At 41.9% G+C, this 24,379-nt stretch overlaps 1 protein-coding gene across 5 annotated transcripts in view; it reads right to left on the bottom strand.

The window, feature by feature from the left end:
* Positions 1-24,379, bottom strand: part of FAM193A (family with sequence similarity 193 member A) — a 165,467-nt gene that overhangs the window by 129,922 nt on the left and 11,166 nt on the right. Inside the window, exon 1 of one of the 5 annotated variants that reach the window (XM_072803957.1) lies at positions 1,643-1,659. The exons of the other annotated variants lie outside the window; for them this stretch is intronic. The gene's annotated coding sequence lies outside the window, so the exon portion shown is untranslated. Of the gene's footprint in view, positions 1-1,642; positions 1,660-24,379 lie in introns of those variants that run through there. 5 annotated transcript variants of the gene reach the window in all.

Below are 24,379 nucleotides of genomic sequence, written 5' to 3' on the forward strand. Positions count from 1 at the left end.
CCATGTAATGAACAAGGAGAATACTCTCCAGTGGTTTCCAAAGTGATGGTGAGAGATGAGAGAGGCTGACTGCCTGACATGGGAGCTACCTGAGCCGCCCACTAGAAAAACTTGTGCAAGGAGACCCTGAAATCACACACATACTGCATAATCAAGTTCCTGCGCTGCCACTTCAAAAACTACACCTATGACCAACAAAGGAAGAAAATTTAGAGTCTATTTATAGACAGCTCTAAATGATAGGTTGGCACCGGCCAGCAGCGGATGGCTGGAGCTGCCACCGTCCTCAAACATGATCCTGAAGGCCCCTTCCTGGAGGGAAGATACAACCAGTGAGCACAAGTCTGAGAAGTGTGCTTGCCTGTATGCTTTGCCAGGAGGGAGAAATGGTCAGAGATGGAGATCTATGCCAATGTACGAACACAAGCTGGTGTCTGGCCAGATGGCCAGAAACCTAAAAAGAACAAGAAGGGATAACTAATGGCAAAGGGCTCTAGAGGTGGTGTCTGAGGATAGCATGGAGTGCAAGGATATTGTGTCCTCTGTGAATGCTGAGCAATGACAGCCACTGCAAAAGCAGCTCTCAAAACTCAGCAAGATGAGATGAGCTTCCCTGAATATGTATGTCTCTGAGCTTCTTTCCCCAACACTTATTCAAATATGCTCATGAACAAAGAGACATAACAGCAAGGATAGGACTGATGCATTTGCTCAGTGACATGAACCTCCACCAAGGATGATCTGAATTCTCCAATGCTAGGTATCTGCAGGGCAGCTTCTCTGGTGTTTGCCATTCTGTGCTTTCTCCAGCACTGGACTCACTCAGGAAGCAACAGCATAGCTGGGAGCCCCAGAGAATCTGAACTGGGCCCCAGCCTCAGTCACTGCTTCCTGTACCGTCTCCTCAGCTCCCTGTCTCAGCACATGGATGAGGTCCTGCAGGGCTGGCTGTCCAGTGAGCCTATTATTACCCAACCTTGTCCCACACAGTGGCCTGGGGCTGCCCGGGCTCAAGTAACCTTCAGAAGTGTGTGAGTAGCTGGTTAAGGGGGCTACTGCTCTAGCAAACAGTTCTGACAGTACTTCCCAGACTCCTGCACACTTGCCCATTAACGATGGCTCACCTGAACCCTAGAGGTATGCTTCGCATGGCCCTCCCAACACAGACACAACACACCCCAGGCAGCATGCCGAAAGGAGGGCCTGACTGCCTCTGCATGACCACCCACTTGCCTCAGCTTGTCTAGTGATTATGGACTAGCCCTGGCCCAGGCAACCTAGCTACAACCATATGTGTTCCAACAAAATATGAATCCCAGTCTTAGGGTGTGGTCCCCTTCCAAATGTATCCTTCCTTGGGGATACTATCCCTCAGCCCTGGAATATACTTTATATAGATTTCTCTTTCCAATTTATAGCTACCCTGTCGAACCTCACTAATGTCTTGATATACTAAATTTCCCTTGTTTAAATTACTATATGGTTTTGTCTCCTGATTGGTCCCAGACTGATATACCCTGTTTTCCGTTACCATCTATGGACTTGCTGTATAACTTTTCACTGTGTATGACACTACACTGACCAAGGAGTTTGTTTTATGACAACAGTGAGGTGATGACCCATGGTCATGAGATTTACTCACCTTGTCACATACTCCATCATCCAAAAAAGCTGGCTGCAGAGAATGGTGAAATGGCCCAATGGGGACTCACCACTTCAAACAGGAGACCTTTGGGGTTAGAAAGCTGTCCCACAAGATGTAGTTGTATATATTCTGCCCAGATGCCCAACAGTTGGTGTTGCTTCTTCAGGAAAGAAAGGTCCAGGGGATCCCTGGGTGGTTCAGTGGTTTAGCGCCTGCCTTTGGCCCAAGGCATGATCCTGGAGTCCCGGGATTGAGTCCCGCGCGTCAGGCTCTCAGCATGGAGCCTTCTTCTCCCTCTGCCTGTGTCTCTGCCTCTCTCTCTCTCGATGTCTATCATGAATAAACAAATAAAATCTTTACGGAAAAAAAAAAAGGAAAGAAGGGCCCAAAAGCAAGTAGCATCTGATTTATACCTTCTGGACCAATCCAGAAACCTTTTCCTTCCAACTTCACTATTTTGGGGTCTGACAAGTTTTGTTTTGTTTTGTTTTTAAAGATTGTATTTATATTTATTTATTCATCAGAGACAGAGAGAGAGGCAGAGACACAGACGGAGAAGCAGGCTCCTTGCAAGGAGCCTGATGCGGGACTCAATCCCTGGACTGGGATCATGTCCTGAGCCGAAGGCAGATGCTCAACCGCTGAGCCACCCAGGCGTCCTGGGTTCTGACAAGTTTGAAGCCTTAGTACCCAAGAGTTGAATACTTGTATCAGGTGATAATAGTTTCAGCATACCAGAAGCTACCCTGGCCATCTGGACTCCTGGTATCTCTGAATCAACACGTTCAACAAAAAACACAACAAACATTGACTAGATATTGTGATGGTCAAAGGTAAAGAGAACATGAGACAAGTTGTGGAATCCCAAAAGTATGTCTTTAAAATATATATATATATATATATGTATTTCTAAATTATATTTCCCTCTGAAATGCTGATATATATTCCAAAAATAGCAACATCAATGCCTATATTTTTCAGCTGAGTATGTCACAAAACAGAATAAAGAAAAATTCATAAAACGTTACTTCCAAACTACATATCCCACTACAACAAAATTTAGTTAGCTATGACTTGGTTTTCATGCATACACACGCTTCTAAATAAAATATGCTTGATATAAATAGTCCATGGCTGTCTTAGTCGGTGGAGCATGTGACTCTTAATCTCAGGGTTGTGAGCTGGAGCCCCAACTTGACATAGAGATTTTTTTTTAATATTTTTAAGAAAAAAAATATTTTTAAGTAAACACAAATAAGAATATATTGGAATATCTTCACCTCTCAGCACCATTTACGATCAAGGGCAGGTTAAGACAAATAGAACACTAGCAGTGGTTAAAAAGAGAAACTGCAGAAAGGCAGCAATGTTTGGTATAGAGAGACCGGAGTCAGGAGCCTGGGTTCAAATGCCAATTCAACCCCCTAATAAGCTACGTAACTTGGAGAAGTCATTCATCTTTGTAGAACTCATTTTTCACCCCCCCCCTCCTTTTTTAAAGATTTTACTTAAGTAATCCATACTCCCAACGTGGGGCCAGAACTCACAACCCCAAGATGAAGAGTCACATGCTCCACCAATTGAGCCTGTTAAATGCCCCAGAATTCATTTCTCTTCTTCTGAGAAAAAGAAATACCTTGTAAGGTATTTAAAAATATTAAGATTATTTCTTAGAAGTAAGTCCATACCCAGCGTGGAGCCCAGCATGTGGCTTGAACTCATAATCCTGAGATCAAGACCTGAGCTAAGATCAAGAATCAGATATTTAACCAATGGCCACCCAGGTCTCCTAAGTTTTTTTTCACTTTTTTTTTTTAAAGATTTTATTAATTTATTCATGAGAGACACACAGAGAGGCAGAGACACAGGCAGAGGGAGAAGAAGGTCCTATGCGGGGAGCCCGATGCAGGACTCAATCTTGGGACTCCAGGATCATGCCCTAGGCTGAAGGCAGGTGCTAAACTGCTGAGCTACCCAGAGATCCCCAATTTTTTTTCCCTTTTAAATTTTTTTCAAAGATTTATTAATTTATTAGAGAGAAACAGTGAGAGTGAGTGGGGAAGAAGGGGGACAGAGAATCTCTCAAGCAGATGCCCCACCAAGCATGAAATTAGATATGGGGCTCAATCTCATTACCTACAAGATCATGACTTGAGCTGAAACCAAGAGTTGGATACCCAACTGACTGAGCCATCCAGGCACTCCACATTTGTTTATTTTTTAAAGCAACACCGCACCCTATGGCTGCTTAGAAAATACACACTTAAAATACTGTACAACTATGGTTGAAAACTACTCACTATTCACCCTTAAGCAAATCCTTAACCCTGCAAGCCTCAGTCTCCTTATTTGTAAATGAAGGGTTAAAAAATCCACTTAGAAAGTTGCCACAGAATCAAATGAGATAGGACAAGTAAATTGCTTAATAGAGTATAGGACATAGTAATCATTAAGTCAAAATGGCAGCTGTTTATTATCATTAAAATGACAGAATTTTTTAAATGGGCAAAATAAAGCAGGCAAATGCAAATAAAATAAATGCACGGGTAGCAATTTAAAATCAGAAAAATTTAAGTGGAGTGCCTGGCTAGTGTAGTCAGTGGAACACACAACTCTTGATCTTGGGGTTGTGAGTTCAATTCCCATTGAATATATAGATTACTTAAAAATAAAATTTTAAAAAGAAAAATATTGTAAGTAACAAAGTTCCTCTGTTAATAGAAGGTATACTTTTAATAAAGACATGAAAATGATAACTCAATAAAAAAAATAAACACGTTGGGGATGCCTGAGTGGCTCAGCGGTTGAGCATCTGCCTTCGGCTCAGGGTGTAATCCTGGAATCCGGGATCAAGTCTCACATCAGGCTCTCCTTGCCAGAAGCCTGCTTCTCCCTCTGCCTATGTCTCTGCCTCTATCGCTCATTCATAAATAAATAAATAATTTTAAAACAAATAAACAAACATGTTGAGGGTGCTTGGGTGGCTTGGCGGTTGAGCGTCTGCCTTTGGCTCAGGTCGGGATTCCAGGATCCTAGGATCGAATCCCACACCAGACTCCCCAGAGGGAGCCTGCTTCTCCCTCTGCATGTCTCTGCCTCTCTCTCTCTCTCTCATGAACAAATTAAAAAACAAAACAAAACAAAAAACCATGTTGAATAGTAATGAAAAACCCAGTAAATAAGGTAAAAATTAACAGATGTTACCAACGGTGAAATAGGGCACCTATCAACCTGTAACAAACCAAGTCAAGAAAAACATTGATGGCAAATTTAAATAAGGCTTAACTGTTGGATTTATGTCAAGATTTAAAACTCCACTGAATACTTCTAGGGTTAAACGCCATGAAACACTTGGAAAACCGATCAAACAGGCTACCAAAAAACAAACAAAAACTTACATTACAAAAGACAAGTTATACAGGCAATATTAACTTAAAAACAAAAAACAAGGGCAGCCCCGGTGGCGCAGCGGTTTGGTGCCGCCTGCAGCCCAGGGCGTGATTCTGGAGACCCGGGATCCAGTCCCACATCAGGCTCCCTGCATGGTGCCTGCTTCTCCCTCTGCCTGTGTCTCTGCCTCTCTCTCTCAAGCTGTGTCTCTATGAATAAATAAATTAAATATTAAAAAAAAAATTTTTTTTTTAATTTATAAAAACAAAAAACAAGAGTGCCTGGGTGGCTCAGTTGGTTAGAGTCTGACTCTTGGTTTCAGCTCAGGTCATGGGATCGAGACCTGCATTGGGATCCACACTGGGGGCACCAAGTCAGCTTGAGATTCTCCGTCTCCCTCTCCCTACTTGTGTGCTCTCTCCCCCATTTCTTTTTTTTTTTTTAATTTATTTATTTATGATAGTCACAGAGAGAGAAAGAGAGAGGCAGAGACACAGACAGAGGGAGATGCAGGCTCCATGCACCGGGAGCCCGATGTGGGATTCGATCCCGGGTCTCCAGGATCACGCCCTGGGCCAAAGGCAGGCGCCAAACCACTGCGCCACCCAGGGATCCCTCTCCCCCTATTTCTCTAAAATAAATCTCTAAAGTCCCAGAACTTACCTTAGTAACTAGCACATAATATGAACTAAGTGAATGTGTGCTGAATAAACAGATTCAGAAAAACAACAGAACTGCCAACCCTCTGTATCAAAAACGGTAGGTGTCTGGCCAAAGTTGTACTTAAGTTCATAGCTTTAACGACTACTAGTTTTTTGTTTTTTTTTAACGACTAGTAGTATTTTGAAGGGAAAGAAAAATATTCAGCTCAAGATTAGAAATCAATTCAGAAAGCTGCCTTCCTCAAAACAGGAACAAATTATTAAATATGAAAAGCTAATGACTCAGTAAAGAGACTTGTTAAATAAAAACTGGTTAAAACATGGCAAATCTCTCTAAATTGTATACTTTAAAATGGCTAAAATGGCATATTTTATGATATATATTTTTATCACAATTTTTTTTAATTGGGGTTTTTTTAGAAGGGCAAATTTAAGGGGGGGTGGATACTGAAAATTAAAAGAAAAAAGCCCAACAGATTAAAAAAGAACTGTCCTAGAAAGTTTAACAGATGATCATCGTTTTAGAAATAGTATATTCCTGAGCATTAATAATGAACATACTTAATGAGTTAAAGAGTAAATGCTCTAACACTAGAACTTCTTAGAATCATGAAAGCACATGGTAACAATTAGCATTCATGGAGTCCTACTAATATTCTCACTCTCTCATCTACCTCCAATTACCCATACATTCCCCAAAGCCATGGGGTTTTCTTTGTTGTTGTTTTTTTTTTTATGATTTTTAATTTATTTATTCATGAGAGAGAGAGAGAGAGAGGCAGAGAGGCAGAGGGAGAAGCAGGCTCCATGCAGGGAGCCCGATGCGGGACTCGATCCCGGGTCTCCAGGATCACGCCCTGGGCTGGAGCCACCTGGGCTGCCCCAAAGCCATGGTTTTAAATGAATTCCTACCACTATTCCACTACATATGGATGTTGTCAAGTCAGTTTATTTTCTATAACAGACTCCTGGTGTTCTCAAGGACACACAAGGACCTTCAAGAATATCTGCTATAACAAATCACTAAAACATTCAAATGACATCATCAGACCTTTAGGAAACATGTAAGATTAAAATGAGTTTGGGCCACCTGGGTGGCTCAGTGGTTGAGCGTCTGCCTTCGGCTCAGGACATGATCAGTCCAGGGGCAGGGGATCAAGCCCCGCATTGTCATCATCATTACCATCACCATCTCTAAACATTCTTGTATTATTCTCAGGAGATGGTCACTGTTCACAGGGCAGGAAAACCACAACAAAGCTTAAGTGAAAGGATTGGTGGGATGTGGGTAGCCAGCCAGCAGCTGTGACTTCCAGACAACACTAGGAGCTTCAAGATTTCCCCTTTTCAAATTCATGCCTTCACAAAATTGACACTAGAATGGTAACCACTGGGTTGCCTGGGTGGCTGAGTCGGGGAAGCCTCTGCCTTCAGCTCAGGTCATGATCAGTCCAGGGGCAGGGGATCAAGCCCCGCATCATCATCATCATCATCATCATCACCATCTCCACCACCACCACCATCACCATCATCATCATCTGGCTCCTTGCTCAGCTAGGAGTCTGCTTCTCCCTCTCCCCCTGCTTATGCTCTCTCTCTCTCTCAAATAAATAAAATCCTTAAAAAAATAATGACTATCTGGAATAATTATTACATGGACTCCACAATATTCTCAAAAATTGAGGTATTTTAGTTCTCTCATGTCAACTAAAAACCTGAGTTTTTAAAACTTTGAGTTCAATACCTGTACAAAGTCCAATAAAACTCAAGTGAACACACTAAATCCTCAAAAATGCTGTATGGAAATTATGGTCTCAACCACAGACTAGTTAGAAAATCAGCATATCACCATCTTAGGTTGCCCTACACCTTAGGGTACTTCCCCAGCCCCTTATAACCAAAAGAGCAGGTGCTGCTGGCCCTGACCCCTTGCTCCTAGCTATGCAGCTGGCCCTGGACACTTCCTTAGCCGTTCTCTGCCTGTTTCCTCAACATAAACTGGAGAAAAAGCATCTCCACTTCAGGACACTGTGAGAACAGAAGGGAGACACACATGTGGATGGCATCATACTGTGTGACATGAGAAGTGCAGTATAAACGCCAGGTAATGTTAACACATTACTATCAGGTTTGTGGGAGAACTACTCAGCAATTACTGCTTACACTGTAAATTAATGCCAAAAGAACTATATAAACTAATTTCTGATTTCTATTATAGTGCCAGACTGCTGCTATTTATATCTCATTGCTGTCCAACTCACCTAAAACATAAACCTCCTGGGAGCAGAAACCACTCCAGCAGACACTTCCTTGCAACCTGATCACGCCAAGAAATATACAACAAGGTTTAGGGATATTCTTCCAATGTTACAATCCCAGTATCTAGCATGTACCCAACATATCAAAAAACGTCAATAAGTGCTTGCTCAAGGAATAAATCTGAATTATTTCAACTATTTCAACTTGAAGTCCAAGGCCCTGACACCCCTTGGTGAGTCTGGCCCTAGTAACCATACCTTAGCATGAACTGTCAATGACCAGATTCTACTCAGCCATTGGGCATCAACCATGACTTCTTTCACTTGAGCAAACACTCTGAGGTCTTGCTGTGGTTCTCGGTTTGCACGGACAATGCGCTGTCCTTCAGCCCTCCCTCTTCCCTGCATGGGCAAGTCAACATGCTCTCTAGCCCAGGGCCTGGGCCAAGAGCATCTCAAGTATTTGGGAGGGAGGCAGTTAGAGAAGTGTGGACTCTCAGACAGAAGGGGAAGGAAACTTTTATTCTCAGTAAATTTTTCTTTATTTCATTCAGCTTTTCAATACTTCTAAGAGGACAGAGGCCTACTACCTGTACCCAAATAACTCTTTGTTAAACAGAATTAATTGATAAATTCACGTCACTTCTAATTTTAATGTTCATTTTTTAATTAATGCCAAATGATTAATTCATGTAATAAAAAAACTATGCATGTAATATTTATTGAAAACTCCTCAGTTCCAAATCTGTTTAAGGCAATAGATGAATAGATGTAAGCATTAATAATGTAAGAGAGGTGGGGTACCTGTCTGCTCAGTCAGTGGAGCACTGGACTCTTGTTTGCAGGGTCATGAGTCTGAGCCACTGGTCAGGCTTAGAGATTAGTTAAAAAAATTAAAAAATAGGGCAGCCCAGGTGGCATAGCGGTTTGGTGCCACCTGCAGCCCGGGGTGTGATCCTGGGAACCCGGGATAGAGTACCACATCAGGCTCCCTGTGTGGAGCCTGCTTCTCCCTCTGCCTGTGTCTCCACCTCTGTGTGTGTGTGTGTGTGTGTGTGTGTGTGTGTGTGTGTGTGTATGAATAAATAAATAAATAAAATCTTAAAAAAATAATAATAATGTAAGAGGGGTCCCAGCTTCCTAGTGTTACAGAACCCCAAGGGCCCGTTCTCGGCCTCTCCTCACCAATGCTTTCTCCCCACCAGCCACAACCACACCATCAAGAGATGCTCAACTCCCAGAAGTTGGTTTGGGGCTCAGATGTCTACAGTGGAGGAGGACCCTAAGCTCACCTTGTTCTACAGATACAACTAGTTAACACTCAGATCAGTGTAAATAACCCAGAAAACGACCCAAAGACTGGCAGAACAAACTTCACATTGAAGGTTGGAAGGGCAAAGACACAGTGTGGGAGCAAAACAGACTGTCATCTACAATGCAAAGGGAGCCAGTGGCACAGAGAAGGACAAACATCAGTTGTCTATGAAACAGGTGCCTAATCCACATCAACCCTTGGATGTCTCCTTCAAGCTCTTAGAGTTCAACACATCCGAAACCAAATCTATACTATGGCAGCAGTGAACCAGAGAACCTGGGAGTCATCAATGCAAAGAAAATGAAAGGTGGGCAGGCAAAGCCAGCTCAGTGTGTGTGACAGCTCGCCCCCTGTGAAGCACACTTGTGCTCTCGAGAAGATGCCTGCGCACCCTCCCCATTCCATAAGCAGAAATCAGGGGTATGTACCACATTCCCTTGGCAAATGCCCACTCTATGCCTGATACCAGGCCTCTGATGGGCCTTTCTGCTTCAGTCTTTGCCCCTTACACCCACAAAGCATCAGCAGTAATTCTTGTAGAACCTGAGTCATGGCATATCACTCTTCAGTTCAAGATTCTCCCATGTTCCTATCTCAACATGATTAAAACTAGTGTTGTTAAGAGTGTCAGCCAAGGCCCTCCACATCTGTCCAGAGAGCCTGACAATCCAGCACTGAGAAGACACTCATGGGATGGATGGACAAATGTGACATACACACGGTGACAAATGATCTCTGACATGGAGCTGAGAAGTGAGAGTAGGACCTCTGCCTCACACCATTTGGTAATAAACAAATACATACAAAGGATTTTTTTAAAAACAGAGATTCATATCTATCCAAATACAGAAACCAATCAGAGGAGGAATGAGCATAAAATGAAGTGGGGGGGAGGATAGGAAAGCAGGAAAAAGGAGAATGATATTTATCAGATGCTAAGCACACACTGTGAAGCAAGGAACATGAGGTCCTAAATCAATGCAGCTAACACATCATCACACCTCCCCCTCAGGTCCAGCCCTCTGGTGGTATTTCCAATTTCAGGGGAAATCAGTTCTCAAGTCAGACTCCTAAAACTTTACTTTGCCCCTCCCACATGCAACCCACCTCACTCTCCTAGGAGTCTCAGAGGGTGTGCCCTTCTGCCAATCTTTACTGCCACCTTGCCTCTCATCTGATGACAGCGGAGACTCCCACCTGTCCCCCTGTACCCACTGCTATCCTGCAAACCCTAGCCCTCACTGCAGTCAGGGATGTCTGCTCCACTTTTCAAAGCCCTCAACTGTCTCCAACTGCTCTTAATCAAAAGACCCAAACTCTGGCCCAAGCCCTCAAGGTCACACCATGGGCACTTCCCACCCACAGGCCTCTTGCTCCAGTTCCCTGGTTGGGGGGGGGGGGGGGGGTTGGGTGCAGCACATGGCTTTCCTCCTACCTGGTTCACGGACAGCTCCCACCCACAAGCAGCAGCCAGGCCCAGCCGGTAGCCTTTTAAGAAGTATTTGTCAAAACATTAGTATTGTCAAAAAATCTGAGAGAATGTATCACTAGCTACCTATGTGCTCTGGAACATCAGGGATACGAGTTGGACCCTTTTACAACAAATTCATGTAACAAAAAAAAAAAAAAATTCTTTTTACTTGTGAGGTCCCACTTTATTTTCTTGTTAAATTTTATTTAAATTCAATTAACATATAATGTATTACAGGTTTCAAAGGTAGAAGTCGGTGATTCATCAATTTCATTAACATCCACTGCTCATGACATCACATGCCCTCCTCAATGCCCAACACCCAGTTACCCTGTCTCCTCACCTAACTCCCCTCCAGTAACTCTCTGTTTGTTTCCTATGGTCAAGAGTCTCTTACGGGTTGTCTCCCTCCCTGATTTCATCTTGTTTTATTTTTCCTTCTTTTCCCTCATGATCCTGCTTTGTTTCTTAAATTCCGTATGAGGAAGATCATACCATAGTTCTCTTTCACTGACTGATTAATTTCACTTAGCATAATATCCTCTATTCCATCCATGTCACTGCAATATTAAGATTTCATCCTTTCTGATGGCTGAATAGTATTCCACTGTCTACATACACCACATCATCTTTATCCATTCATCTGTCAATGGACATCTGGGCTCTTTTCACAGTTTGTGGACTGCAATGCAACTCTCTCTGGGTCACACAGTGACTTCCTGGCAAGGATAGTAAAATGCTCAGGTCCCCAGTCCAGCCCTTGCTGTGAGGTCACATCCTTGGGCAATCTGGTTTCCATTAGGTACCGTGCAGGACTTTATTCAGGGAGAAAGGGGATTAAAAAGAAAGCTTGAAATATTACTTTGGCTTTAACTTTTAGTTGAAATTCAGTCTTTATAATCTGTTTTGATTTCCTGAGCAAGATTTAGAAAGTGATAAATAGAAAGTCTTGGTCTAGGATTTTACTCTATACATCTCACTCAAAATTCTCCTTCACCAAAGACACCTTTATATTTTTTTAAGATTTTATTTATTTGAGATAGAAAGCGAGAAAGTGCACACAAGTGCATACACACGGGGAGGAGCAGAAAGAGAGAGACAAGCAGACTCCACATCCACACTGAGCACAGAGCCCAATGTGGGGCCCAATCCTGAGATCATGACCTGACCCAAAACTACGAGTCAGACGCTCAACCAACTGAGCCACCCAGGCGCTTCACCAAGACACCTTTAAATAAAATGAACTGTTCTACCTCTGAAGCCACTTCCTTCCAAACTCATACTACACATACAATATTTTTTACACATAACCAAACAGAAGTTCACTGTTCTAACAGGTGTGCGTTTCTAAGCTTGTCTGAAAGATGGCTCTCATAGGGAAAGTGCCCTCACAGTCCCCCTGCTTAGTAACCCAGGCCCTGCCCCTTCCTTCATGCCTATAGAGGGGTGAGGGTTGAGGAAGACAGGCAGCCCATCACAGTATGCCCAGGGACCCAAGATGAAGCCTAGCATAAAAACATGGTCTGGTCCACTTCTGAGAAATGTGAATCAAAATACAAAGTGAAACCAGTCAGTAATCACTAGAGGCTGACAAAAAGAAAGGCTTGAGCCATGCAAGCAGAATCACCAAAGAATAGAACCCATGGGTAAGATGGGCCAGCCAGAAGAGAAGCTCGGCAAAGCCGCCCCACATCAAGAACGAGCAATGGTATAGGCAGGTTGGCCTTCTGTTTCTTGAAATCTCAACAACCCTGAATACACCAGAGAGCAGGAAGGGGATGGAAGGGGTAGGAGGGAGATAAGAGGCACTGGTGTGGTCAGCTCTCTTGGTGCTCCATTTCCATCTAGGAAACCAGACCAAATGCAGCCCATCTGAGTGTGAGACTGGGCTAGCACAAAAGCTCCCAGCCCAAGGAATAAGGACTGAAAAAAGGAGTGGTGGCTCTAGCCAAACACTGCTCTGGGAAGGAGCTCTCCGAGTCCTGTACCCGTGGAGTATTTTGCATACCTTTTTCCAAGGTATCCAGACATGGAAAGGTTCATCTCCTGTATCACCATGGGATTTCAATAATGAAGGGGTGAAAGATTTTTAATTATTCTAGTCAAGAGAGAGGCCTTTACTGCTGTGTGCTACACTGAAGACTGTGCTGTGACCCCTACAAGGAAGAAGAGCAGATCAAGTGACCGAGAGTCTTTTCTTTTCTTTTCTTTCTTTTTTTTTTTTTTGTGACCGAGAGTCTTAATAGTCTTACCCGGTTCATGGAATACTTAGGAAAAGTTTAAAATATATGGACTTAAAATATATGGAGTAAAAACATGGAGGTCTGGTTAAGAACATGTGATCGAAACTCTATTAATAAACTTAAAGCTGGGCATCCCTGGGTGGCTCGACGGTTTAGCTCCTGCCTTTGGCCCAGGGCATGATCCTGGAGACCCGGGATCAAGTCCCATGTCAGGTTCCCTGCATGGAGCCTGCTTCTCCCTCTGCCTGTGTCTCTGCCTCTCTGTGTGTGTGTGTCTCTCATGAATAAATAAAATCTTAAAAAAAAAAAGAAAAAGAAAAGAAACTTAGAGCTGCTTCTTCAGCTCAGAATGACTCTCTGAACCTACAATGCTATAAGAAACCCAAATGACCAAGTCCTCAATGGCTCACAGAATGTACTACTTTCTTAGAAATGGAAGATGTGAACACACTAAATTCAACCCTGCAGGGAGAAACCAAAGGAAAATGATTTGTCCAAGAAGCACAGATTCAAACTGGTCCCTGGAATGAGCAGATGGCAACTGGAGACTCCACTCACTACTGCTGAAACTACCCAGAAGCACAAATTCTGAAGAAGTGCTGGGCTATTTAGTAGTCACAATTTCAGATATTCAAAAATGAAGATTGGAAGTCATGCTTTAAGTGCCTGTATCTAATATTAGGTGTGAAAACCTCCAGATGTATGTGAATTATGCAGCAACTGACCCTAAGAATATGGCTCGACTTGCAAAAGCATCTGAATGAAATGAACTCAAATTATGTTCACCATGACAATATGCCAGTCCTAAAATTCTGAGGAAGAATATATGAATAAAACCATTCAGAAATTTGTGACTTTGTGACCAGATTCTAGATAAAATTCCAGTCTAATTGATTAGGAAAGCATCTTTTCTTACAGTGGCATTAGCTAAAATTATGAGAGTCACAGGGCCTTGGCACCTGCTTATTCCCTCTGTCTACAACACTTTTATCTGGATGTCTACATAGCTTTGCTCTCTGCCTTTGGGTCTCTGCTCAGTGCTACCTTCCCAGGAAGGCCTTCCCTGACCTCCATTTAACTCTGGAGGCATCATGTTCACACACCCTACTTCATTGCTCACCATCCCACCACTTCATCTAATTTAATTTACTACCTCTTCCCATGAAAGGGGGCAGGGGGCACTTGATGGGATGAGCACTGTGTGGTATACTATATGTTGGCAAATCAAACTTCAATTAAAAAAGAGAAAAAGGGCAGCCCGGGTGGCTCAGCAGTTTAGTGCTGCCTTCAGCCCAGGGCGTGATCCTGGAGATCTGGGATCGAGTCCCACGTTGGGCTCCCTGCATGGAGCCTGCTTCTCCCTCTGTCTGTGTCTCTGCCTCTCTCTCTCTGTGTCTCTCATGAATGAATGAATGAATGAATGAATAAATAAATAAATATTTAAAAAAGAAAAAAGAAAGGGGAAGGAGGACCTTCATGTGCTCTGTTTGCTGACGTATCCTCAGTGCCAAGAACAGCTCCTGACACATCCTAGATGCTCTAAATACAGGTACCCAGGTGTACCTTTGACTGAATCTCCTCCCCCAATACACACAGCTCTCAAGAGTGTTTCAGGATGGTAGACACCAGCGCTCTCACTATTAAAACTGACAAATAGCACTCAGCTCATATCTGCACATTTTGTTTAAATAAGACTGAATAAACCAACTTTGGACTGCATTTGTATTACTGCTAAATAAAATTTAGTTTTTAGTAAGTTATAATCCACCCACTGTTAGCAACAAAGTTTCTATTACAATTTCTCAGCCCCACAGTTGAACTTCTGATCAGTTGGCTCTTCACAAGAGTCTGGATGACTAAGGCTGAGTGTTTCAATGAATAACTAGGACAATATTGAAACTGTTTGGGAAAGGAGAAAAAATAAGTGGGAAATATCATAAAGGGAGACAGAACATGAAAGACTCCTAACTCTGGGAAACAAATTAGGGGTGGTGGAAGGGGAGGTGGGCAGGGGGTGGGGTGACTGGGTGGCGGGCACTGAGGTGGGCACTCGACAGGATGAGTACTGGGTGTTTTTCTGTATGTTGACAAACTGAATACCAATAAAAATAAATTTATTTAAAAAAAAGAAAAAAAAAAAGAAACTAACTCCCAGAGTGACCTAAAGACTTAACCCTACCCCATTAGCAGTTTCCATGCCACCAAAGGGAGGACAATGATGTTCCACACTGCAGAATCAACGAAATCTAGAAGTGACTTTGTACACAAGAAACATATCTAACCTGTTACCTCCTAAGACTTAAGTCCCAATTCTCCAAATAACCACCCCTGCACTTTGTCACAGTAATGCCCCTCTTGCTTTTACCTTACACTGTGGTAGCTATACTTGGTAATAACATTCACACTTCTCTGTGAGAAACACGGCCTAGTATGTTTCACTATGCTTTTTAACTTAGTATGTTTGAACATCTGGACTAAATTAGCCAGACTGTCTAAATGGTAGAAAATGTCTACACTTCAAATGCAATAGTGAAATTTTTAGACTTTTAAAAATTCCTAATTCTACATCTCATTTGATTCATTCAAATGAATGAATGAACAAGGTATTTTGCCTTAAAATCTTTCTGCATTCAGTAAACTACCAATCTAGTAAAGATAATGAATACATAGGTAAATACAAATGTGTTCAGTGTCCTGAGAGTAACTGCTAACATAGAGCTGAACTGAGAAGGCAGCAACAAGCCAAGCCTCAAATAACAAAGAATAACAAAGACCAGGAGGGTTTTCAGGAGGCAGAAGTGGAAGGAAGAGACGAAGAGTGGGAAAAGAAAAGAGGATGTGGGAGAAAAAGCCTTCCTGGAGAACAAGGGTAGGGAGCCAAGGTCTAGATGTGATGTGTAAGAAAGGACAAGGTAATGGGAGAAAGGAGGAGAGGTCCCAGCTGGACAGAGGTCCTGCTTGCACCAGCAGGTGGACTTCTCTGCAACTCCGGGTCAGGAAGATCTGAGTGCACACCACCCCTACCCACATAACAGACTGAACATCTAGGCATGGCACAACAACATGACTCTGAGGTCATCTTACATCTCTTACCAGTAAAGTAGATGGTATTCAGATAAAGTTGATGAATGTGATTTACATACAATAAAAAATATCCAAAGGCACCTAAGTGGCCTAAGCATCCCACTCTTGGTGTGAGCTGGGGTCGTGATCTCAAGGTCCTAGGATGGAGCCCCAAGTGAGGCTCTGTAGTCAGCTTGTCCCTTCTCCCTCTGCTCCTCCCCCTGCTCCTACACTCTCTCTCTCCATCTGTCTCTAAAGTGAATAAATTTTAAAATCTTAAAAATAAATAAATAAAATAATATACAGTAAGATAAAAATGAAATCATACTTCTGCATACTTTTTTATTAACAATACTGAAAAGCTTTTTTTTTTTTTTTTAAAGAGAGAGAGGAGCGTAGGCAGGGAGAGAGGGAGGGAAAGAATCTTAAGCAGGCTCCATGCCCAGCATGGAGCCCAACACAGGGCTTGATTTTACAACCTTGATACCATGACATGAGCCAAAATGAAATCAAGAGTCGTACGCTTAACTGACTGAGGACACATAGGCACCTCAGAAAAACTTCTTACAACAAAGAATCATAAGAAAAAAATTTAAGGAGGCCAGTGTGATTGAATGTACTTTATTATTTTTCAAAGTCTTGGTATAATTCTTTGTGCTAAAACCAGGTCTTTGGAACACTATAAATTCAATTACTTTAGAAAGCTGGTTTTACTGGCAGTGTTCACTGAAAAAGGTCCCTCTCCTTTCAATACACACAGATCTAAATGGAAGAAACATATCATTTGCACTTACCAAATCATGCTAATCTATTTTCATCCCATCAATCAATTATACAAAGATTTTTACTGAAATTCAGTCAATTTTTATCTTCCTCATAGAGTTGTTTTTACACAGATCAGAAAGTATCATTTTGTATTTTTAAAAAGTTCAAAAAGAAAAAAAAAATAAAAAAAAATAAAAAGTTCAAAAAGAAACTTTACTAAAAGCTAATAGTATAAAAATTTCATTTCCCAGTTTAAATGTGCAGTAAGAGGACTATTTATATTACTCTTTGCAACAAAACAAAACAAAACATTGTGGCAACAACTCTAAACATCCATTTTCAAGATGCTCTCTATAGCAAGAGCTTCTTTCAAAAAGCAATTTTCTACTCATTGTTAAACTGTCACCTTTACCTTGAGGGGGCAGATTAAGTGTTTACTTTCTTAAAAATACTGAATTTGCTAGGTAGCTTTCTACTGAAAGCCACTTATTACAGAAAAGATCAGCAAATTTAGACTACCTGCCTTGTGTAAAAGAAAAACACTCAATTCACCCTCAGAATAGGCACTGCTTTTAATTTTGCCACAAGATAACCAGCAAAGCTCTGCATCTTGCCAACGAGTACTTTCATAGTTATTCCCCATCTCATTATAAAACAATGTAAAGATTTACTACTTTTGTAAAGGGCTCAGGCTGATCCCATATATGATTCCAGTTTCAATTCGTTGCTATAAGAACTTATTTATGCATCATGTGGTGAATAAATTTCACATGTTGTTCTTTCTGCCATACTAGTCTATTCAAGCATCTTTTTTTTTGTTTAAATAAATTACAGTGGCTGCTCCATCACTAGTTGTATCTATTTTTTCCACAAATCCCTGTTAATTAAGGAAAACATTTCAGAATATATATGCTCCAGGATATTCAGTATGTGTGTGTGTCTCTCACACACACACACAAGTACTCAATCTGAATCTATAAAAAAGTGTAACTTGAAACCTGTTTAGAAGCCTATTTCCATAATGTTTCCATTATCCCAGAACAAACCCTTCTATGTAATGTGTTTATCATAATTTATTCTAGTAATTTTTCAAATCTTCCGCAATCATTTCTACGAATACTCCAAAAGTATTTGCTGACCAAGTTATTTGTTTTGGTACCACCTTGTTTCCTATGAATTATTTCAGCCTTTTTGCCTACCGCTTCCTCCCTTGCTGGAGGAGGAGCTTCTCCCACTGGTATGTGGCTCTTCTGTCTCTGGGTGTTAGTAAGTATGGCAGATGCTGCAGACTAGTTTGATCAACCCCAGCTGAGCACTGTACTTTTGTTCTGGAAGTCATTCTTGGAAGCCCATCTCAGAGACCTGTTCCCCTGAACTTCTTATTATGTTGTATGCTCCTGATTCTCAGTATTAAAAATGTCTATGCAAATTAGCTAGAGTTGCTTATGCAACTGAACCTTTTAGAAATGTAAAACTTCAGGAGGAGCTCATCCTTAAGCTTTATGAAATTTTATAAAGTGGTAGATTGAGTAACCATAACTTTAAACACTGCTACAAAATTTACAGCTGTTTCTCACTTGGTTTATAAATGTTTCGCTGACTATAAAGGCTCGCTACTTTCCTTCCCTAACGTCTCAAGGCAAGATAACCACTTTGGACATGGTGGCTCGTCATTAGTAACATTGCATATAACTTCACATTTCTTATAATCTTTGAGAGTCGGTTCTCAGCTCTGCTTAGATCATTTTCCTACTTTATTTCGCAGCTAATAAAGAGCCTATGCAGGAAGCAGTAGTGGTGTTTCTGCCATCAATTTCCTGATTGGTCCATATGCTTTCATCATTGGCATTGTCGTCAATCCAGAGTTTCTTTGAAGACTACATAGTTTGTGAGGCTCAGCTTAATTAAAGTTAGCAGAATTCATGAACATACTTAACGAGTGCTCACTAACTGGCTTCAACTCACTGGAAATGAACAGGCTTCCTCTCTTGACTCAGGATACATCAGCATTCATGCAAGACTCATGGCTCTGAATTACAGTGCAAGTGAGGGTGCCAACCTCAATCCACATAACAAATGTTTGTAAAGCATAATGTCTGCCAGAAGATATAAGGACTAACACACACTTCCCACAAAACCACCATCCTTAGTTTGCCTCTCTCACACTTCACAGCATAGACTTGTGCAGCAGCCAATGTGTGGTCTCTGAAAGTATGTGACCAAAGGACTGACAATCATAGAGGCATAAAGATGGATCTTCAAGATTACTCAGTATAGTCCTACCTGACAGATAAAGAAACTATCTGATGCACAACACCACACAGAGCTAGCCTGAGATCTTTAGACAAAAACTTATTTTGAGGGGCACCTGGCTGGCTCAGTCAGTGGAGCATGTGACTCTTGATCTTGGGGTTGTGAATTCAAACCCCATGCTGTATACAGAGATTACTTAAAAATAAATCTTAAAAAAAAAAATAAATAAAAAAAACTTACTCTGATAAATCAGCTAGCAAAGAAATCAACATGCTATTTTGTAAAGAAGACTTTAGTCTAAACGTGTATAGGCTGAGTTCACTTGCCAGAGATGAGACAAAAAAGGCCTCAGCCACCACTCTAGTAACCAAGTACAACCACAATGTTAGAGATGGATTAATCAACATACAAGTTGCTAACTATTATCAGAAATCTCTACCAATATACGCTAAAATTATCAAGTATAAGAAAGAACTGGATGTAGACTCACCTGCATCAAGGTGAGTACTATAAATGTAGGAATAAGTAAGTGCAACCAAAGCCAGAGTAAGGAGAACCAAGACACTGCCATTTAAAGAAGGCAAAAGCGGGTGCCTGGGTGACTCAGTCGCTTAAGCATCCAACCTTGATCTCAGAGTTGTGAGATCGAGCCCTGTATAGGGCTCTGCACTGGGTGTGGAGCCTGCTTAAGATACTCTCTCTCCTTCTGCCCTCACCTCTCCCTTCCAGACCAGCTGTCGCTCTTGCATGCTCACTCCCTCTAAAAATAAAATAAAAAGAAGGCAAAGAGAGTTCCAGAAAGGTATATATAAGCAAGATCAAATGTAACAAGCTCAAAGGACATCAGGATTGAACAACTACAGAATTTGGTAATGATACAATCACTTACTGGCCTCTGGAAAAGGTGATTAAAGTGGTAGATGGATAAGGGAGTAAAATAGGAATTGGAGATGAAGAAAGTAGAAGCAACCAGTATTATTAACCAATATTTCAAGTTATTTAGTAGCAAAAGGTAGAACAAGGTCAGACAGAAAGGTACCTAAAGTGGTTAAGTTAAGCAAGGTCAAGAGAAGGACTCGGGGAAGGGAAGGTGAGAAATTCAAAATGTGGATGCTAAGGAAAATAATCCAATAAAGGATAAAAGATTTCAGATCCAGGAGGGAAATAACAGAGCTTCTGAAGAGATCTCAAGATAATGTACTTACATAAATTTTGCAGTAAGTTTCCATGGGTTAACAGACTCTCTAAAATCTACCAGTTAAGAATCCCAGGAAGAGAGGATCCCTGGGTGGCTCAGCGGTTTGGCGCCTGCCTTTGGCCCAGGGCGCGATCCTTGAGTCCCGGGATCGAGTCCCACGTCAGGCTCCCAGCACAGAGCCTGCTTCTCCCTCTGCCTGTGTCTCCGCCTCTCTCTCTCTCTCTCTCTATTGTGAATAAATAAATAAATCTTAAAAAAAAAAAAAAAAAAAGAATCCCAGGAATAGAAGATTAACTTTGGAAAAAAGGATGATACTTTCTTCCAAATTAGAAGACAATGAAGACAATAGATTTCAGAAAAAAAGGGAAAGACGGAGGAACTGCAGGGGCTCACATCAACTAGACTGGATCCCAGAGAAACATTTTCTGATCAAGTCCTATGTGCTGAGTAAGCCACAGACCACAGTTTCGAAGACGATGTCCCAATCAACTAGGGATCACAACCCACTCTAAGTGCCATGGCCCAGCTAAGGAGAGACACCAAAGGAACCCAGAAGAAAGAACCCAGCAACAGCCTTGCCTAGGATGATGCAGGCACTCTTCCCACAGGGACAGCCCCTGTCCTTCTTCCAAGCGGGAAACAGCAGTTAACCAGGCAAAAAAGGGAGAGAAACTGTGCAGAACGAACACCAGCAAAGAGGAAAAGAGGACTGGGTCCACTCACGGGGCACAGCTGCACCCTATCAGCAGAACATGGCAACTGCTACAGGCTCAGATGCAGGTGGGGACAGCAGCAGGACAGCAGAGGCGACAGAAGCAAAGAGCAAGAATGGGAACCTCTTCATCTGACCAGAGCGTCTGTCAGGCAAGGCCTGGAAGAACAAGTGAAGGTGTCCCCAAAGGAAAGGGAGGACTTCCAAATGCTCAGGCAAGTGCAGAGCTATGTGTGGAAAGGGTGGAGGAGCTCATACAAAGGACACTCACAAAGATGAATTTACAGAGAGGGAGACAAGAGTAAGTTAGGTGGTCATGTAAATGCCACCAGGAGCTGAAAGGGGCAGGAGAGGAGACCGATGAGAACAATTAAAAGGATTTTCCAAACTCAATTCTTTGGGCCCCGGCTTCCTCAGCTAGCAAGTACCATCTCAGCAAAAAGCATGTGTTCTGTTGTTGTCCATCCAGTTCTAAAGTTCTGTGAGTCTATGATTTGCCAATCCTAGCATTCCAACGGGAATACTGGTGTGGGCATCTGCAAACATAAAAATAACAGTTAACTCACACTTTGTGGAGAGGGATTTAATAATAATGACTGATTGACAGAGCCAACCTTCCTATTAAACATTTTTTAAACTGAGATATAACTGACCTATCATTCTTTTAAAGGAAAGGAGAGTATTCACAGTAGCTACAATTTAAATCAGTCAATAAGTGATTTTTTTTCATGCTTTTAAAAACAGAAAGTAACAATACTATAAGCAGAGTCAAGAATTCAATTCTGGGATTTCTTTATTTAAAGCAACCGCACGGCTTTGCAAGGGGCTGGCAACCCCATTCCCGAGGTGGGCCTGGTCCTTCACAGGTCCTCACTTTTAGTACCTCAAAAGAGAAGGCCAATCTCTGAGCAGGCACAGTAGAGAATGTTTACCCTCCCAGGCTACTTTCACCAGTGGAGTAATTGCCAAGCATTAGGGGGAAAAAAGAAAAGAATTAGGAAAAGGAGAAAAAAAAAAATAGGAAATTAGATTGTAGCAAACTATTAGTTAACAATTCCACTGAATTTTGGCATTAATATAAAATTACTACCATACTTTAAACATATATATTAATTAGCTTTTGGTAGAAGTTCCCTCAGGAAGATAAAAATTAATCTTCCCATTCCACAGATGAGGCAGCTAAAAATAATTTTAGCTCCCGGACTCTGGGATCACACCCTGAGCCAAACGCTGACCCAACCACTGAGCCACCCAGGCATCCCAAAATTTAAAGTTTATTAAAAAAACAAAAACAAAACAATCCAGGGATACCTGGGATCGAGTCCCGCATGGGGCTTCCTCCATGGAGCCTGCTTCTCCCTCTGCCTGTGTCTCTGCCTCTCTATCTGTGTCTCTCATGAATAAATGGAATCTTAAAAAAAAAAAAAAAATCCAGGCTGGAATACCTGGGTGACACAGCTGATTAAGTGTCTAACTCTTGGTTTCGCCTTGGGTTGTGATCTCAGAGTTGTAGGATCGAGCCCCCTGTTGGGCTTGCACTCAGCAGAGTCCACTTAAGATTCTGTCTCGGGTAGCCTGGGTGGCTCGCGGTTTAGTGCCGCCTTCAGCCCAGAGCGTGATCCTGGAGACCGGGGACTGAGTCCCACGTCCGTCTGGCTCCCTGCATGGAGCCTGCTTTTCCCTCTGCCTCTGTCTCTGCCTCTGTCTCTGACTCTGTCTCCCTGTGTCTCTCATGAATAAATTTAAAAAAAAAATCTTAAAAAAAAAAAAAGATTATCTGTCTCTCCCTCTTTCTCTAATAAATAAATCAATCTTTAAAAATAAAAAATTCTGGGCCATAAGAAGTTAAATTCCCCAACTTCTCACTCAGTTACATGATGTACTCAAAATATTTAAGGGTAAGGGGATCCCTTGGTGGCTCAGCGGTTTGGCGCCTGCCTTTGGCCCAGGGCGTGATCCTGTAGTCCCGGGATTGAGTCCTGCATCGGGCTCCCTGCATGGAGCCTGCTTCTCCCTCTGCCTGTGTCTCTGCCTCTCTCTGTCTCTCATGAATAAATAAATAAAATCTTTAAAAAATATATATTTAAGGGTTAAATGTCGGGGCACCTGGATAGCTCAGTAGAGTAAGCAACTCTTGATCTTAGGGTTTAAGCCCCACACTGGCTGTAGAGATTAGTTAAAAATAAAATCTTAAAAAGAGAGAGAGATAGAAAGGTCCTTTGCATTCTATGAAAATATATGGAAAAAAGTCAATTTCCACAGGAAATGTGATAATTCAATGCCACATACATTCTTGGGATTACTCTAAGAGGGTTAGAAAATAAAATTGATTTCTACAATAAAAATATAAATACATACATACATAAATGCTTTGTAGGTTCATGAGATACAAATTATTTGATCCCAACTCATACTGGTTAAAGTCTCTCTAAATGCAGTTTGTGTCTCCCTGATAGTGTATTCCAACAAATGAGTTCAGAAAGCCTACAGGGTCAAGAGTCCAATAAAGAAAGCTATACAATGCACAGAAGCAACTCATACTAGCACCAAATATATATTCTACTAGTAACTAGGTCAGGAAAAAAAAGGCCTCAAATTAATAAACATATTTCACATATACCTCATAATTAAAGGTAAAAATATGAATATAAACAATGAAAATTAATCAAGCAACTATCTGTAAAAAACACACTTCAAATATAATTATATAGATAGGTTAAAATTAAATAGAAAAGATATACCATGCAAATAGTAATGAAAAGAAAGCTAGAGTGGTTATGTTAGTATCAGATAAAGTAGACTCCAGAGCCAAGAAAATCATCAGATGGGACACCTGGGTGGCTCAGCAGTTGGGCATCTGCCTCCAGCTCAAGTCGTGAACCTGGAATCCGGGGATTGAGTCCCACATCAGGCTCCCTGCATAGGGCCTGCTTCTCCCTCTGCCTGTGTCTCTGCCTCTTTCTTTCTCTGTGTCTCTCATGAATAAATAGATAAATCTTTTAAAAAATAAATAAGGGATCCCTGGGTGGCGCAGCGGTTTGGCGCCTGCCTTTGGCCCAGGGCGCGATCCTGGAGACCCGGGATCGAATCCCACATCGGGCTCCCGGTGCATGGAGCCTGCTTCTCCCTCTGCCTGTGTCTCTGCCTCTCTCTCTCTCTCTCTCTCTCTCTCTCTGTGACTATCATAAATAAATAAAAATTAAAATAAATAAATAAATAAATAAATAAATAAATGGTCCATTTTACCAAGACAACATAACAATCCCAAATGTATATATATGCACCAAAAAACAGAGCTCCAAAATACATGAAGCAAAAATGAAACAAACTCTTAGAAATCAAGAAATCCACAACTTGGGGCAGCCCCGGTGGCACAGTGGTTTAGCGCCCTTGCAGCCCAGGGT

This window comes from Canis lupus, chromosome 2 (genome assembly GCF_048164855.1).
Source record: "Canis lupus baileyi chromosome 2, mCanLup2.hap1, whole genome shotgun sequence".
Taxonomy (NCBI): domain Eukaryota; kingdom Metazoa; phylum Chordata; class Mammalia; order Carnivora; family Canidae; genus Canis; species Canis lupus.